General features: G+C 45.2%; 1 protein-coding gene across 1 annotated transcript in view; it reads left to right on the plus strand.

Moving 5' to 3' along the window:
- Nucleotides 1-14,062, plus strand: part of EIF2B3 (eukaryotic translation initiation factor 2B subunit gamma) — a 100,726-nt gene that overhangs the window by 56,185 nt on the left and 30,479 nt on the right. The window lies entirely within an intron of this gene.

A 14,062-nucleotide genomic window follows, 5' to 3' on the forward strand; every position in this document is an offset into this window, starting at 1 on the left:
TCCAAAAACAAAAGTTGTGTTGTTATTTTATCTATTTTTTTGGCAGTGGGGAGTGGGATTTGGTCATCCCTGTGATGCTCAGGGGCTATTCCTGGCTCTGTGTTGCAGCATGGCTCCTGTATACTAAGGGGGCCATCTGCAGTACTAGAGATAAAATGGAGGCTGGCTACATGCAAAACAAGAGCCTTATCTCAAATACTATCTCTGTGGCCCAGTATTTTTATCTTTTTAGTAAATATGTAGATGCCATTTAACACACCTTTCCTTTTAAAGCTAGCAATGCTTCCCTAATATAATCAAATAGTATTACAGTTTTGGGTAGCTGTACTTAGAGTTTTGCATTTGAATACCACCATTTAGCCATTCCTGTAACTTGTAAATCTAATATATGCCTAGAAAAAAAATTAAATTTAGAACTCCAATGGACAGAAAGATAGTACAGTGGGTAGGACCCTTCCCTACATGTGACCAACCCAGGGTCAAGCCCCAGCATCCCGTATGGTCCCCCCAGCCCTGCCAGGAGTGGTCCCTGAGTGCAGAGCCAAAAGCATCTCTGGCTATGGCCCAAATACCCACTCCCCCCAAAAACAAAAAACAACTAAATTTAGTGATTCTCTGGACCCTGGCCAAAAACTGCCAAGTGGGACTTTCCCAGATCTGTGCAGATAGCAGATCAGCAGCCCAAACCTACTTCCCCTTCTCAAGATCTGCTAATGAGACCCTTATCTCTTTCTTCTGCTCATTTCATCTTTATCTGTCAGAGTCGTTGGGATTAAATATGGAAAATTGGTCAATTTTAATATACTAATAGCTCCCTAGTGATCTGGTGGTTAGGATCCAGGGTTCTCAGTATATTAGGAAAGATGTAAGGGTACAGCAGGAAAAATTACAGTGGGTGCGTGAGAGATTTTCTTTATTTCTAGTTAAAACATGGAATATATGAAATTGGTGGTGAAGTAGCATGTAGAGAAGGCTTTGAAAACCGAACAGGAAATTACAATTCTTTCAGTAAAACTATCCCTAATAAGCAATGAAGCAAGCTGGCAGGAGGACATAGTTAGAATATTCTAGATTGGAAAGAAACTCTCTCAAGGTAAGTAGGAGGGATCTGGTACAACAGAGCTGCATGCAGCCAGCCCAGGTTCAGTTCTCAGCACCACGTATGGTCCCCTGAGCCTCTCCAGGAGTGATTCCTGAGCACAGAGCCAGAAGTAAGCCCTGAGCACTGGCAGGTGTGACTCCCAAAATAAAGAAGATTCTAATCCTCCTTTTCTCATGTAGGACCTGATCTGTCTTTGCAGGAAATCTTGTTTTAAAGTTTGTACTGATTGAGAGATTTGCCTCCAATAGCACCAATCATATGCTGGGCGCTTTGATAGGTACTTTCCATACATAAGTTGATTCATGTAACTCTGCATGAATTGCTGATTCATATAGATTCATGTGATTCAACGTAGTTCTCTCATTTAGGTATTAGAGAGTAGGGACAGGATGGGACTCAATTATATATCATGTGCCTTACTTGCATGGCATTGGGTTTAATCCTGGCTATGCAATTTTTTTTTTAAAAGAGGAAGAAAATTAGACTGAAAAATCATTTGCTCACGGTCATATAAAATAAGCTGTTGCTAATGAACTGATTATTGACAACATTCAGCAGATATCATATAATTCCCATAGCTGTTCCAGAGATGCAGAGTTACCTGGAAGGAATAGGGCAATCCAAACTTCCTAGTCTCAGCTACAGAGGAATGCAAGCGAAATCAGGAATTAGAGATAGGAACTAGGGAATGTGACCCACTGGTAGAGCACTTGTCTTTCATGTGTGAGGTCTGGGTTCAATTCCAGGCACTGAAACAGAAAGGAAAGAAAACAAAAGAGGAATTGGAGCTAGGCAGCTACACCGCAAGATTAGAACCAAGATGATAAAAATATCAGATGCAGGATTAAGTTCCGGACTGGCTGGAAAAGGAGCTGGGGAGGTGGCTCAAGGGGCTATCATGCATGCTTTGCCTACGGGAGTCCTAGTTTTTGACCCCCAGTGTGAGAGCTGGGAGGACGGACCCCAGCACATGGTACTGAACATAAGAACGTAAACCCCTCTGCACTACCACCACCACTGGTATGATCGGAAAGAACAAACAAAGCCAAGAAAAAACTTAAAAAAGCAAAGTGAGCGATAAGGGACTGCTTGCTTAGTGCCCTGGGAGATAGGCGGGAGAAAGCTGGGATTCTTCCTGTTCAGCTCAGGCATCCAGATGATGATCATACCTATTTGGTTTCCTGTCCTTAGATGTCCTAGAGATTGCATGATAAACCTGTCATTTAGATAACAACAAAATTCAGAGATAGTACAGCGGGCAGGGTGCTTGCCTTGCACATGGCTGACCAGGTTCAATCCCCCATCCCATATAGTCTCCTGAGTATCACCAGGCATATTTCCTGAGTGCAGAGCCAGGAATAAACCCTAAGTGTTGCTGTGTGTGGCCCAGAAACCAAATAATAATAATAATAATAATAAAACCAAATTAAGCTAAGAATAGATGACTTGTATATCTTCTGACTGGCCTGTTACCAATATCTGAAAGTAATAACAATAATAATAATAATAATAAAACCAAATTAAGCTAAGAATAGATGACTTGTACATCTTCTGACTGGCCTGTTACCAATATCTGAAAATGCAGGGGCTACCGAGGCTGAAGGAGAATAGTTTCCTTTGAATTCCTTAGTCATGTGTTCGTTTCCATTTCTGAAAGCTACTGGTTGCTGGGAAGGGGACAGAGACCTAGCAACACATCATACTGACTTAAAGTTAACATAAGTGTGAGTCACTCTGGGGCTGGAGTAATAGTACAGTAGAGAGGACACTTGTCTTGGACCTGGCCAACCCAGGATCAATTCCCGGCATCTCATCTGGTCCCCAGAGCCTACCAGGAGTGATCTCTGAGCTCAGAGACAGGAATAAACTCTGAGCACCACTACATGTGACCCAAAAAGTAAATTTTAAAACTCCCCCAGGTAAACTTGCTATGCCAGCAGTGGGAGCAGTAGGCAGACCAGGATAGCAAAGATCACCTTTGAAAGAGGGCTCCAAGGGGCTGGAGCGATAGCACAGCAGGTAGTGTGTTTGCCTTGCACGTGGCTGACCCGGGTTCGATTCTCAGCATCCCATATGGTCACCGCCATATGGGATGCCAGGAGTAATTCCTGGCACCGCCAGGAGTAATTCCTGAGTGCAGAGCCAGGAGTAACCAAAGAAAGAGGGCTCCAAAACTGGCAGAAGGGCAGCAGAGATAGTCTAGAGATTAAGGCAGTTCCCTAGCATGTGGCCTGCCCCAGTTTGATCTCCAGGACTGCATGTCATCCCCCTAACTCCACCAGGAGTGCGCCCTGAGCACAGAACCAGGAGTGACCCCTGAACTCCACTGGATGTGGCCCCCACCACAAAAAGAGGACATAAGAACTGGCAAGAGCAATTAAGATAGAGAAGGGACCAATGTAACAATGATAGTTGAAAGTGATCCCTCTGGACAAGAACTGAGTGTCAAAAGGAGGTAAAGGGATGTGTATGATAATCTTTCAGTGTCTATATTGTAAACCATAATGTCCAAAAGGAGGGGGGAGGCAAGGGAGAGAGAGAGTCAGGAGAGAGACAGGAGAAGGGGAAAGAGGAGAGCGAGATAGAGAGAAGGGGGGAGATGGGAAGAGGAGGAAGAGAGAGAGAGCAAGAGAGAGAGAGAAGTGTGATGGGGGAGGAGTGAAACTGGGACCATTGGTGGTGGGAAATGTACACTGGTGAAAGGATGGGTGTTAGAACATTGTATGATTGAAACCCAGTCATGAAACCTTTGTAACTCTATTTCACTGTGGTGCAATTAAAAAAGGGGTGGGGAGGGGCTGGAGCGATAGCACAGCGGGTAGGGCGTTTGCCTTGCACGCGGCCGACCCGGGTTCTAATCCCAGCATCCCATATGGTCCCCTGAGCACCGCCAGGAGTAATTCCTGAGTGTAGAACCAGGAGTAACCCCTGTGCATAGCCGGGTGTGACCCAGAAAGCAAAAAAAAAAAAAAAAAAAAAAAGGGGTGGGGGATAAGAATGGCATAACATCAGAAGAGATAGTACAGGGATTTAGACATTTGCCCAGCACTCAGATGACTCAGGTTTGTTTCCCAGCACCCCATTTGCCCCCCCTAAGTACTGCCAGGAGTGATCCTTGAGCACAGAACCAAGAGTAAACGCATATGGTCCCCCAATCCCTTCAGGAGTGATTCCTGAGCACAGAGCCAGGAATAAACCCTGAGCATGGTGTCTGGTGTGGCCCCAAAACAAAAATCTAAAATCAGGGGGGGAAATCTCAATAAATACAATGCTTGATTAGTGTCCTTCCCATTTTTCTTCTTTCTCTAACAAATACTCATTAAAATTTGCCAATAAAGTCAATTCATTTTGGAAGCTTCTCTCATATTTTTCTCTTTAACTCTTAGTTATCCTTGTTTCATGCTATCATAGTATTCTATGCTTATAACCATTTGGCACAATTAATCATTTTCTCCTGATTTTATATGACCTTCAGTCATTACATTTTCTGTTAAATTATATTTACATGTATCTTTCCTGTTTTTCTTCCCAATTTTTGTTTGTTTGCTTTCAGTTTGGGTTTTGGGGCTATGTCTGGTAGTGCTCAGGATCACTCCTGGCGATGCTTAAGGGACCTTGTGGGGTGCTGGACTACGTGCATGTCAAGCACTCTAACTTATTAAGTCCCAGCTTTAAAGTCAGTCCCTTTTAATCTAAAATAATTTTCTGTTTACTGTTCCAGATTTTATGTTTCCTTTGGAGGCAAAGAAAAGCCTGAAAACAAAGCGTAGGGTTAGCTCAGCATGACTTTTCTTCCCAGTTACTGTCCTGCTGAGAGAGGAGGTGAGAAAAACCAAGCCCTTAGTATTTGGCTCTGCAGAACTGAGTTCTGCCTAGGCCCCATGAAAGTAGGTTTTCTATTCTACCACTTTCTTAACTAATATTTTGAAGGATTGACTTGAAGTGGAAGACACTTAAAGAATTTCTGAGACTGGAGTGATAGCACAGTGGGTAGGGCGTTTGCCTCACATGAGGCCGACCCGGGTTCGATTCCCAGCATCCCATATGGTCCCCCGAGCACCCCCAGGAATAATTCCTGAGTGCATGAGCCAGGAGTAACTCCTGTGCAAAGCTGGGTGTGACCCAAAGAGGGAAAAAAAAAATTTCCATTTCTTTTACTGTGGTCGGGGGATTGTTTTTGTGTATCAGCCCAGCTGTGTTTGGGGGGTTGCTCCAGCACTCCGGGGCGCACAGTGTGAGGGATTGAACCCAGGTTACCTGCAGGTGAAGCAAGCCTCTAGCCCTCTGAGCTTGCTCCAACCCTCAGTCTCTTTGGATTTGCTTGCAGACAGAGTCAAATGCAAAAACTTGCCATTTTTTTTTTTTTCATTTTCCATAGACATCATTTGGTGGGGGCCAAACCCAACGATGCTCAAAAGTTACTCCTGGCTCTTCATTTAGGAGTCAGTCCGGGCGGTGCTCGGGGGACCATATGGGATGCCAAAGATTGAATCTGGGTGGGCCACATACTAGGCAAGTATCCTGTCTGCTGCATTATCTCCTGGCCCTGCAATGGACATCACTTTTAGGCTTTCCCAGGGCTCTTGTAGCCATGAAAAGGGTCCATTCTTCAAGTTAAAATACTAAAAAATATCAGCAAGTATTTTCTTAAATATTGGATTGTCAGTATTAGTAATACTACTAACAGATAAATATCTTAAGAGTTTATTATTTTACCAAATTGTGAAAACTGTCTAAAAATCAGAATAATTAATTATTGCCAATTGTCTAACCCAGAGGGATGATAATCATTTATACATTCACTCTTCATTTATTCAAATAAATATTTAGCACTGCATGCATGTTTATTGGTAGGAACAATAGGGAGAAAAACATGAAGTGCTGTGATTGTAGTAAGCACAGTCAGCGTGTGATAGTGAGAAAACTCATGACTTTGGGATAGGTGTAGAGTAAATTTCAGTTCTGCCAACTGTGACATGGGTTCAAAACTTGAATATAGGGCTGGAGCAATAGCACAGCGGGTAGGAAGTTTGCCTTGCATGCGGCAGACCCGGGTTCGATTCCCAGCATCCCATATGGTCCCTTGAGCACCGCCAGGGGTGATTTCTGAGTACAGAGCCAGGAGTAACCTCTGCGCATCGCCAGGTATGACCCAAAAAGCAAAACTTGAATATATATGGCTTCCAAGAAGAGATGTCATTTGAATAGTCTCGAAGCTCAGTGAATGTCAGAGTAGACAAACTCTGTGTGGTGAGCATACTCTGGTTTTTGTTGTTGTTTGTTTTATTTTTAGACCACAGCCAGGCTGTGCTCAGGGCTTGCTTTTGGTTCTAACCTCAGGGGTCACTCCTCTCGGTGCTCAGGGACCACATGGAGTGCCAGGGATCAAACACAGGTCGGCTCCATGCAGGCCTTACCTACCGTACTATCTCTCTGGGCCCAACATGCGCATACTCTCATAACTACTATTCAGATCAAGAACTAGAACGCAAGGGCTAGAGACATAGTTCAGGGGTTAAGGTACTTGCCTTGCATGTGACTGACCCTTCTGCATTGCATGGTTCCCCCAGCGCAGCTGGGAGCAGCCCACAGCACAGCAGAGTGTAGCCTAAATCCCTTTTTCCCCTCCCTCCCCCCCAAAAAAAATTACCAGATTTCCGGAAGCTCTTCTACTGCCTCCCAGGATGTAACTTATCTCTCAGCACAAAAGTAACCCTTATCCTGAACATCAAATGTTAAAGGAGATAAGATTTGTTCTTTCAAGCCAGAGAGATGGTGCAAAAGACTGGAATCCATACTTTACGTATGGGAGCCCTGAATTCTGTTCCTGCACCACTATACAGGCTCCCCAAGGATCACTGACCCCAAAACACCACAGGGTGTGATACATACACACACACACACACACACACACACACAAATTTCTTGCTTAAAAACAAAGTACTACTCCTTCATAGCCAAACCAGGTCTGATTTTGAGCATCTCATATGGTCCCCTGAACTTGCCAGGAGTGATTCCTAAGTACAGAGCCAGGAGTAATCACTGAGCATCACTGGGTGTGGCCCCAAAACAAACACACACACAGAAAGAAATCACCTGCCTGTAATATGGTGAATAGATTAAAGGAAGAGATATGATCAGATTGTACTTTAAAGGGTTTTCTGGGGCCAGGGAGACAACTCAAAGGGCTAGTGCACATGCTTTGCATGCAGGAAGCCTGCGTTTGATCCACACCCCTACATGAGCCCCCAAGCACTGCTACAACCCCAATATCAAGTTTGGAATACCTCTAAACACCACTGGAAAGCCCCGGGCACTCCCCCCCCCAACTTCAGGAAAAAAAAATAGTATTCTGTGTACTATATGAAGAATAGATATCAGTAGGAAAGAAACCAATTGAAAGCAGCTGTTGGAATGCAGGTACTTGATGACAATGGTTTGAATTACAATTAAATTGGTGATTGTAGACATGGAGAGAAGATGACCTTAAGAAATTTAAGAGAGGGGGGGGCCAGAGCGATAGCACAGCGGGTAGGGCGTTTGCCTTGCACTCGGCCGACCCAGGTTCGATCCCAGCATCCCATATGGTCCCCCAAGCACCGCCAGGAGTAATTCCTGAGTGCAAAGCCAGGAGTAACCCCTGAGCATCGCTGGGTGTGACCCAAAAAGCAAAAAAAAAAAAAAAAAAAAAAAAAAAAAAAAGAAATTTAAGAGAGGGGCTGGAGCAATAGCACAGCGGGTAGAGCGTTTGCCTTGCACTCGGCAGACCCAGGTTCGGATTCCCAGCATCCCATATGGTCCCCTAAGCAGCGCCAGGGGTAATTCCTGAGTGTGGAGCCAGGAGTAACCCCTGTGCATCACCGGGTGTGACCCAAAAAAGCAAAAAAAAAAAAAAGAAGAAGAAGAAGAAGAAGAAAATTAAGAGAGGTTGCAGTCATTTCCAAGGCAGTGTTTGGTACATGGCGCAAGGCGCACGAGGACTCTGAAGGGATCGCAGCTGCTCCCTGTGGAAGGAACATAGGTGGTCCCAGTGCACGTCCCCGGGAAAGAGAAGGCGGGTGCTGAGAAAGGTCCCAGTCCAGGGAGAGAAACCGAAGAAGGAGCTGCCCTCGATCCCCGCACAGAAGACGCCTCAAGATGACGTAGACCTACATCTCCTTCCCCTCCCCGACTGAAAGAAAGAGGAGATGATGAAAAGAAAGAAAAGACACAAAGAGCAAAGAACAGCAGATTACCAAGGAAGACTTAGAGGGCAGAACTGAGGAAGAAATAGAAATGATGAATTTAATGGGATTTACTTCCTTTGATCCCACAAAAGGGAAAAAGGTGGATGGCTTTGTAAACGCCTGCACCATCAACGAGTACAGGCAGTTCATGAATCGAAGAGGCGGATTCAACAGACCTTTGGATTTCATTGCATGAGAATTGTTAGAGTGATTTCTCCCCTCACCTTGGTCAGAAGATGAGTGGATTTTGTAACTGTATATGATAGATATCAAAATAGTATCATAGTCCTTCTGCCTTGTAAAGTAAGAAAACTTTATTTATAGTGTGTGTAGTTCACTTACCTTGCCTCAAGAGAAGAAAGGTTAAATACTACACTTTTTCTTTGAGGAAATATGTTTGGGGGTAATCATCAACGCCCTTGTTTGATTCTTATTCCTGTGGAAGCTATAGATGTTTTTCTTCTTGGATGCTCATTAGGACTTTTTTTTTCTTTTTGGGTCACACCCAGCAATGCACAGGGGTTACTTCTGGCTCATGCACTCAGGAATTACTCCTGGTGGTGCTCGGGGGACCATATGGGATGCTGGGAATCAAACCTGGGTCGGCCGCGTGCAAGGCAAATGCCCTACCCGCTGTGCTATCATTCCAGCCCTCTCATTAGGACTTTTTAAAACACATAAAAATAAGTTGGATGTACGTTTCTCAAATAAAGCAATATTTATTTAAAAAAAAAAAAGAGGGGCTGGAGTGATAGCACAGCGGGTAGGGCGTTTGCCTTGCACGCGGCGGCCCGGGTTAGATTCCCAGCATCCCATATGGTCCCCTGAGCACCGCCAGGAGTGATTCCTGAGTGCAGAGCCAGGAGTAACCCCTGTGCATTGCCAGGTGTGACCCAAAAAGCAAAAAAAAAAAAAAAAAAAGAGTGATCCCTGAGGGCAGAGCTAGGGGGAAGCACCCTGAGCACCACCAGGTGTGACCTAAAACAAAACAAAAATTATGAAAAAAAAGAAAGAAAATATTGCCCGTAGATCTACTGCTTTGTTCACATAACTCAACATTTTTGTCTACTTCTTTCCAGTGCTAAGCACTGCCAGGGGCCAAACTTGGGGCTTTTGTGTGTCTCAGGCTTGTGCTCTGGCCCTTCCAACTATCCTTGATCTACTTTGTCTTTTTTATCTTTTTTTTTTAATTTGGCAAAATTGTTTACAGCTCATAGTCAAAATTATGGTCCTCCTTTGTAATTTGTTATTTCTCGGGCACTTATACTTTGATAAGGCCGATGTTTCCAGGAAGATTGCATTTAAGGGAGAAAGTGAGCCAGCGAGACCCCTGGCACACCAGCTCCAACTGTCCTCTTCAGCCCCAAGGTCAGGGTGTCACAGTCTCCCGGGATGTGGTCCCCTTCCTTGGCCAGCTTTGAGCTGCCTCTATTTTGACTAGGAAGAAAGAAGAGTCATTTCATCCTCCAGTCGGCTGCTAAACCGGCTGCATTGTGGGAATCCACCGAAGGCCGAGTGCCAGCAGAGGTGGGAGGAACGTGGCAGGAGAACTTCACGTCCTCTCTTCAAATGGCTGTCAGATCTTCAGGGGCTCTGCCCGAGGGGGCTCTTTGCCATGGCTTGTTTGCTTGCCTTTTGCAGTGACAGTTCTGTTTCGCCCATAATGTAAATATCATGGCTCTGAAATCCCCCAGCTGTCCGTGCTTTGTCACTCCTTCAAAAGGAACTGACTTGTTTTCCACCAGAGGGGGCCAGGGAACATTTGCTACCCACACACTGGTTTGGCACATTAAAAAGGGGAGAAAAGCGCTAAGCGTTAGCGTCCCATTCTTTGTATTCATATGGAAATTTTTTATCTTCATCAGAGAATCAGGAGAAAAATCACATTGAAATTAAATACAAGAAAGGGGGGAAAGAAATGAAATACAAGAGCTGCCAGCTTACACAGAATTTTTCAAAGATGTTTTACTTGATCCGTTAAAAAGTGACAAAAACCATCAACTGTGTAGCTCCAGGGTTCACTCATAATTTTGCTTCCCCTCCTCAGCCTCCCACTCTCTCGCCTTCCTACCTCCTCTCCATCTGTGTGGTCTCGTGTCCACCCGCGGAGCTTCTTTCAATGGGGGGCGCAGGAGGAGAAATACGAAGCAACAGAGGCTGCCGGGGCTGCTGATACATTAGTTCTCTGAGCCACGCCAGCTGATCTTGTTTTGTAACTGGTCTCCCTATTTTCGTTTCCAGGGCTTTGTCTTCCTCATTTCCCTTGTTCCAGGCCCTATTTCTACTACGACCAGAATTAAAGAATTAAGATGGAGGGGCCAGAGTGATAGTAAAGCAGGTCAGGCACCTGCCTTACATGCGGCCCACCTGCATTCAGTTCCTGGCACTGTCCCCTGTAAGGTCCCTGAGCCTGCCAGGAGTGATCCCTGAGTGCAGAGCCAGAAGTAAACTCTGAACAGAGCCAGCTATGGCCCAAAAAAAGAAATAATAAAATTGATAGTGTGACTTTCCTGCTTGAACACTGCCACCGAGGGTCAGAGCGATAGTACAGTGGGTAGAGTGCCTTGCACATGGCCAGCCGAGTTCAATCCCCGCGCCCCATGTGGTCCTCCGAGCCCACCAGAAAAAAACACTACTCCTGACCTCTCAGTCCAAACTTTCTAGACTGCCGAAGAAGGCGGCCTTGATTTGGTTCTCTTGACAATCTGAGCACTCTCGTCTCCTGTCCTCCTTAAATCCATCGGCTACTGTCCAGTTTTGTTAGTTTATTTTTGTTTGGGGCCACACTCAGTGCTTACTTCAGGCTCTGTGCTCAGGAATCACTCCTGATGGGACTCAGGGGACCACGTGGGGGTGCAGGAGATTGAGCCCAGGTCAGCGGTGTGTGCAAGGCAAGCGCACTGCCTATTGTACTATCACTCCGGCCCCAGGCTGCTATCCACTGGTTGTGAGTTCTCACCTGCTCTTCCACCCATCACCGGTGCAAGGGATCAAACACAGGGTCTCAGAATATAAGACAAGGACTCTAGTGCTCAGCTGTACATCCCCTGATCATGAATTCTTTGAAGTCATATATTTATAGCAACAGTATAGTGACTGACATATGCATGGTAAATATTGAATTAAATAGTTATTTAAAAGCAAGTTAGGGATAAAAGAATACCGTTAACCTGGTCAGAGGGACCTACTGACTAAAGCACGAAGCCCAGCAACTACATATAAAAGTTAAATGGTAACTTTGATGATTTAAAAAAAAAACTATATTATTAGTTTGATGATAAACTATTATCCCTAGTCTCCTTAAAAGCAAGAACAAAGGGCCAGGGAGATAGTACGGGGGTGGGGGGGTAAGCACTTGTTTGGGTTTTGGGGTTTTTTGTTTTGTTTTTGATTTTTTTTGGAGAGGGTTGATTCTTTTGGGGCCGCACCCACAATATTTTCTGGTTCTGCACGAAGGAATCAATCCTGGGGGTGCTCAGGGGACCATATAGGATGCCAGGGAATGGAACTTGGGTGAGCCGCATGCAGAACAAGTTCTTTTCACGCTGTACCATCTCTCTGGCCCCTAGGCACTTGTTTATTCTCTGACACTACACATGAGCACCAAGTGGACTCGAGCACAAAGCCAGGAGTAGTCCTATGTACTGCTGAGTGTGGCCCTTCAAAGAAACTAAAATTAGGGGCTGGAGTGATAGCACAGCGGGGAGGGCATTTGCCTTGCACTCGGCCGACCCAGGTTCGATTCCCAGCACCCCATAAGGTCCCCTGAGCACCGCCAGGGGTAATTCCTGAGTGCAGAGCCAGGAGTAATCCCTGTGCATCACTAGGTGTGACCCAAAAAGCAAAAAAAAAAAAAAAAAAAAAAAACTAAAATTAAACAAGAATAAATAAAGACTGTCAGTGCATCTATTTAGCATTATATTGAAAGTCTTAGCCAATAGTTAGATAATGAAAATGATAAGTAAAATATAATAGTGATTAGAAAAAATATTTTTACAGTTTATAGAATCTTAACTTCTACACATAAATTGTTAGAATAAGAATATCTAGCAAGGCAGTTGGGTGTAAGATCAAAATACAGAGTAAACTGAGGATCAGGGAGCTAGTTCAAAGAGCTAGACCACGTGTGCTGATAGAAACCCAGGTTCAATCCCTAGCATCGTATGGTCCCCTAAGCACCACTGGAAATAACCTCCATGCACAGCGGCTATGGTCCAAGAAAGATACTTAGGGACCAGAGGGATAGGATAGGAAAGGCATTTGTCTCGCATGTAACTGTGGCGATCATGATTCTGGTTCCGGTCCGTATCACATAGGGTCCCCAAGCACTGCCAGGATCAGTCCTGAGTACAGAGCCAGAAGTATCCCAGGAACACCACCAGGTGTGGTCCACCCCCTGTCCTCTTGGCAAAATAAAAAAAATACCTAGGATTAATTTAACAGAAGATAAACAAGGATTTTTTATTATTATTCATTTATTTATTTGCTTTTTGGGTCACACCCAGCAATGCTCAGGGGTTACTCTTACTCCTGGCTCTGCACTCAGGGATCACTCCTCGAGATGCTTATGGGACCATATGGGTTGCCGGGGATCAAACCCTGGTCGGCCGCATGCAAGGCAAATGCCCTCCCTACTGTGCTATCACTCCGGCCCCCTAAACAAGAATTTTATGAAGAAAAACAAAAGTTAGGTTATAGTTCCAGAGACCCAGCAGTCCAGGGATCAAACCCAGTGCCCTGTCACTGAGCTATGATGTTCCCAGCCGTTTTTTTTGTTTTTGTTTTGTTTTGTTTTGTTTTGTTTTTTCAGGGCCACATCCAGCAGTGCTCAGGGCCTATTCCTGGTTCTGTTCTGTGCTCAGGAATCACTACTGGTAGGGCAGTGCTGTAGACCATATCCTGTGCCAGGGATTGAACCAAGGGATGATAGCTAGTCCTCTAGCTGTTTGGGGATTTTGTTTTGTTTTGTTTTTGTGTTGGGGCCGCACCCAGTGATGCTCAGGAATTACTCCTACCGGTGCTCAGGCGACCAAATGGGATGCCGAGGATCAGCCTAGGTCAGCCATGTGCAAGGCAAATGCCCAACATTCTGTATTGTCACTCAGGCTCCCTCCCGCTGTTTTTTAAAATAGCCTTTTCCAAAAAACTAATGGATTTTGTCTTCGCAGAAGTTATTGTCACTTAGGAGTCAAGGCAGAAATTTTAAAATACACACAGGGCTAGGACAATTCTGTAGAGGTCATGGCACTTGCCGTGCATCAGCTAACCCCAGTTTAGTTCCCAGCACCACATGGGGCCCCCCCACAACACCACTAGGAGCTACCCCCAAGCTGGCATCATTGCCTGGTGTGGCCAATAAATTAAAAAAAAAAAAATAGAATACACCTACACAGACAAGACTTTGTGAAGGACTGTTTTAATGTGTGATAAAGGGATTCTTGGTTTGGGTACATTGCTCCCCAACCCTGGACTGGAGCGATAATAGCACAGCGGGTAAGACGTTTGCCTTGCACGCTGCCGACCCGGGTTTAATTCCTCTGTTCCTCTCGGAGAGCCCAGTGAGCTACCGAGAGTATCCCGCCCACACGGCAGAGCCTGGCAAGCTACCCATGGCGTATTCAGTATGCCAAAAACAGTAACAACAAGTCTCACAATGGAGACATTACTGACACCTGCTCCAGCAAATCCATGAACAATGGGCGATGGTGCTACAGTTCTACAGTGCTCCCCCACC

The sequence above is a fragment of the Sorex araneus genome, chromosome 5, assembly GCF_027595985.1.
Source record: "Sorex araneus isolate mSorAra2 chromosome 5, mSorAra2.pri, whole genome shotgun sequence".
Classification (NCBI taxonomy): Eukaryota; Metazoa; Chordata; class Mammalia; order Eulipotyphla; family Soricidae; genus Sorex; species Sorex araneus.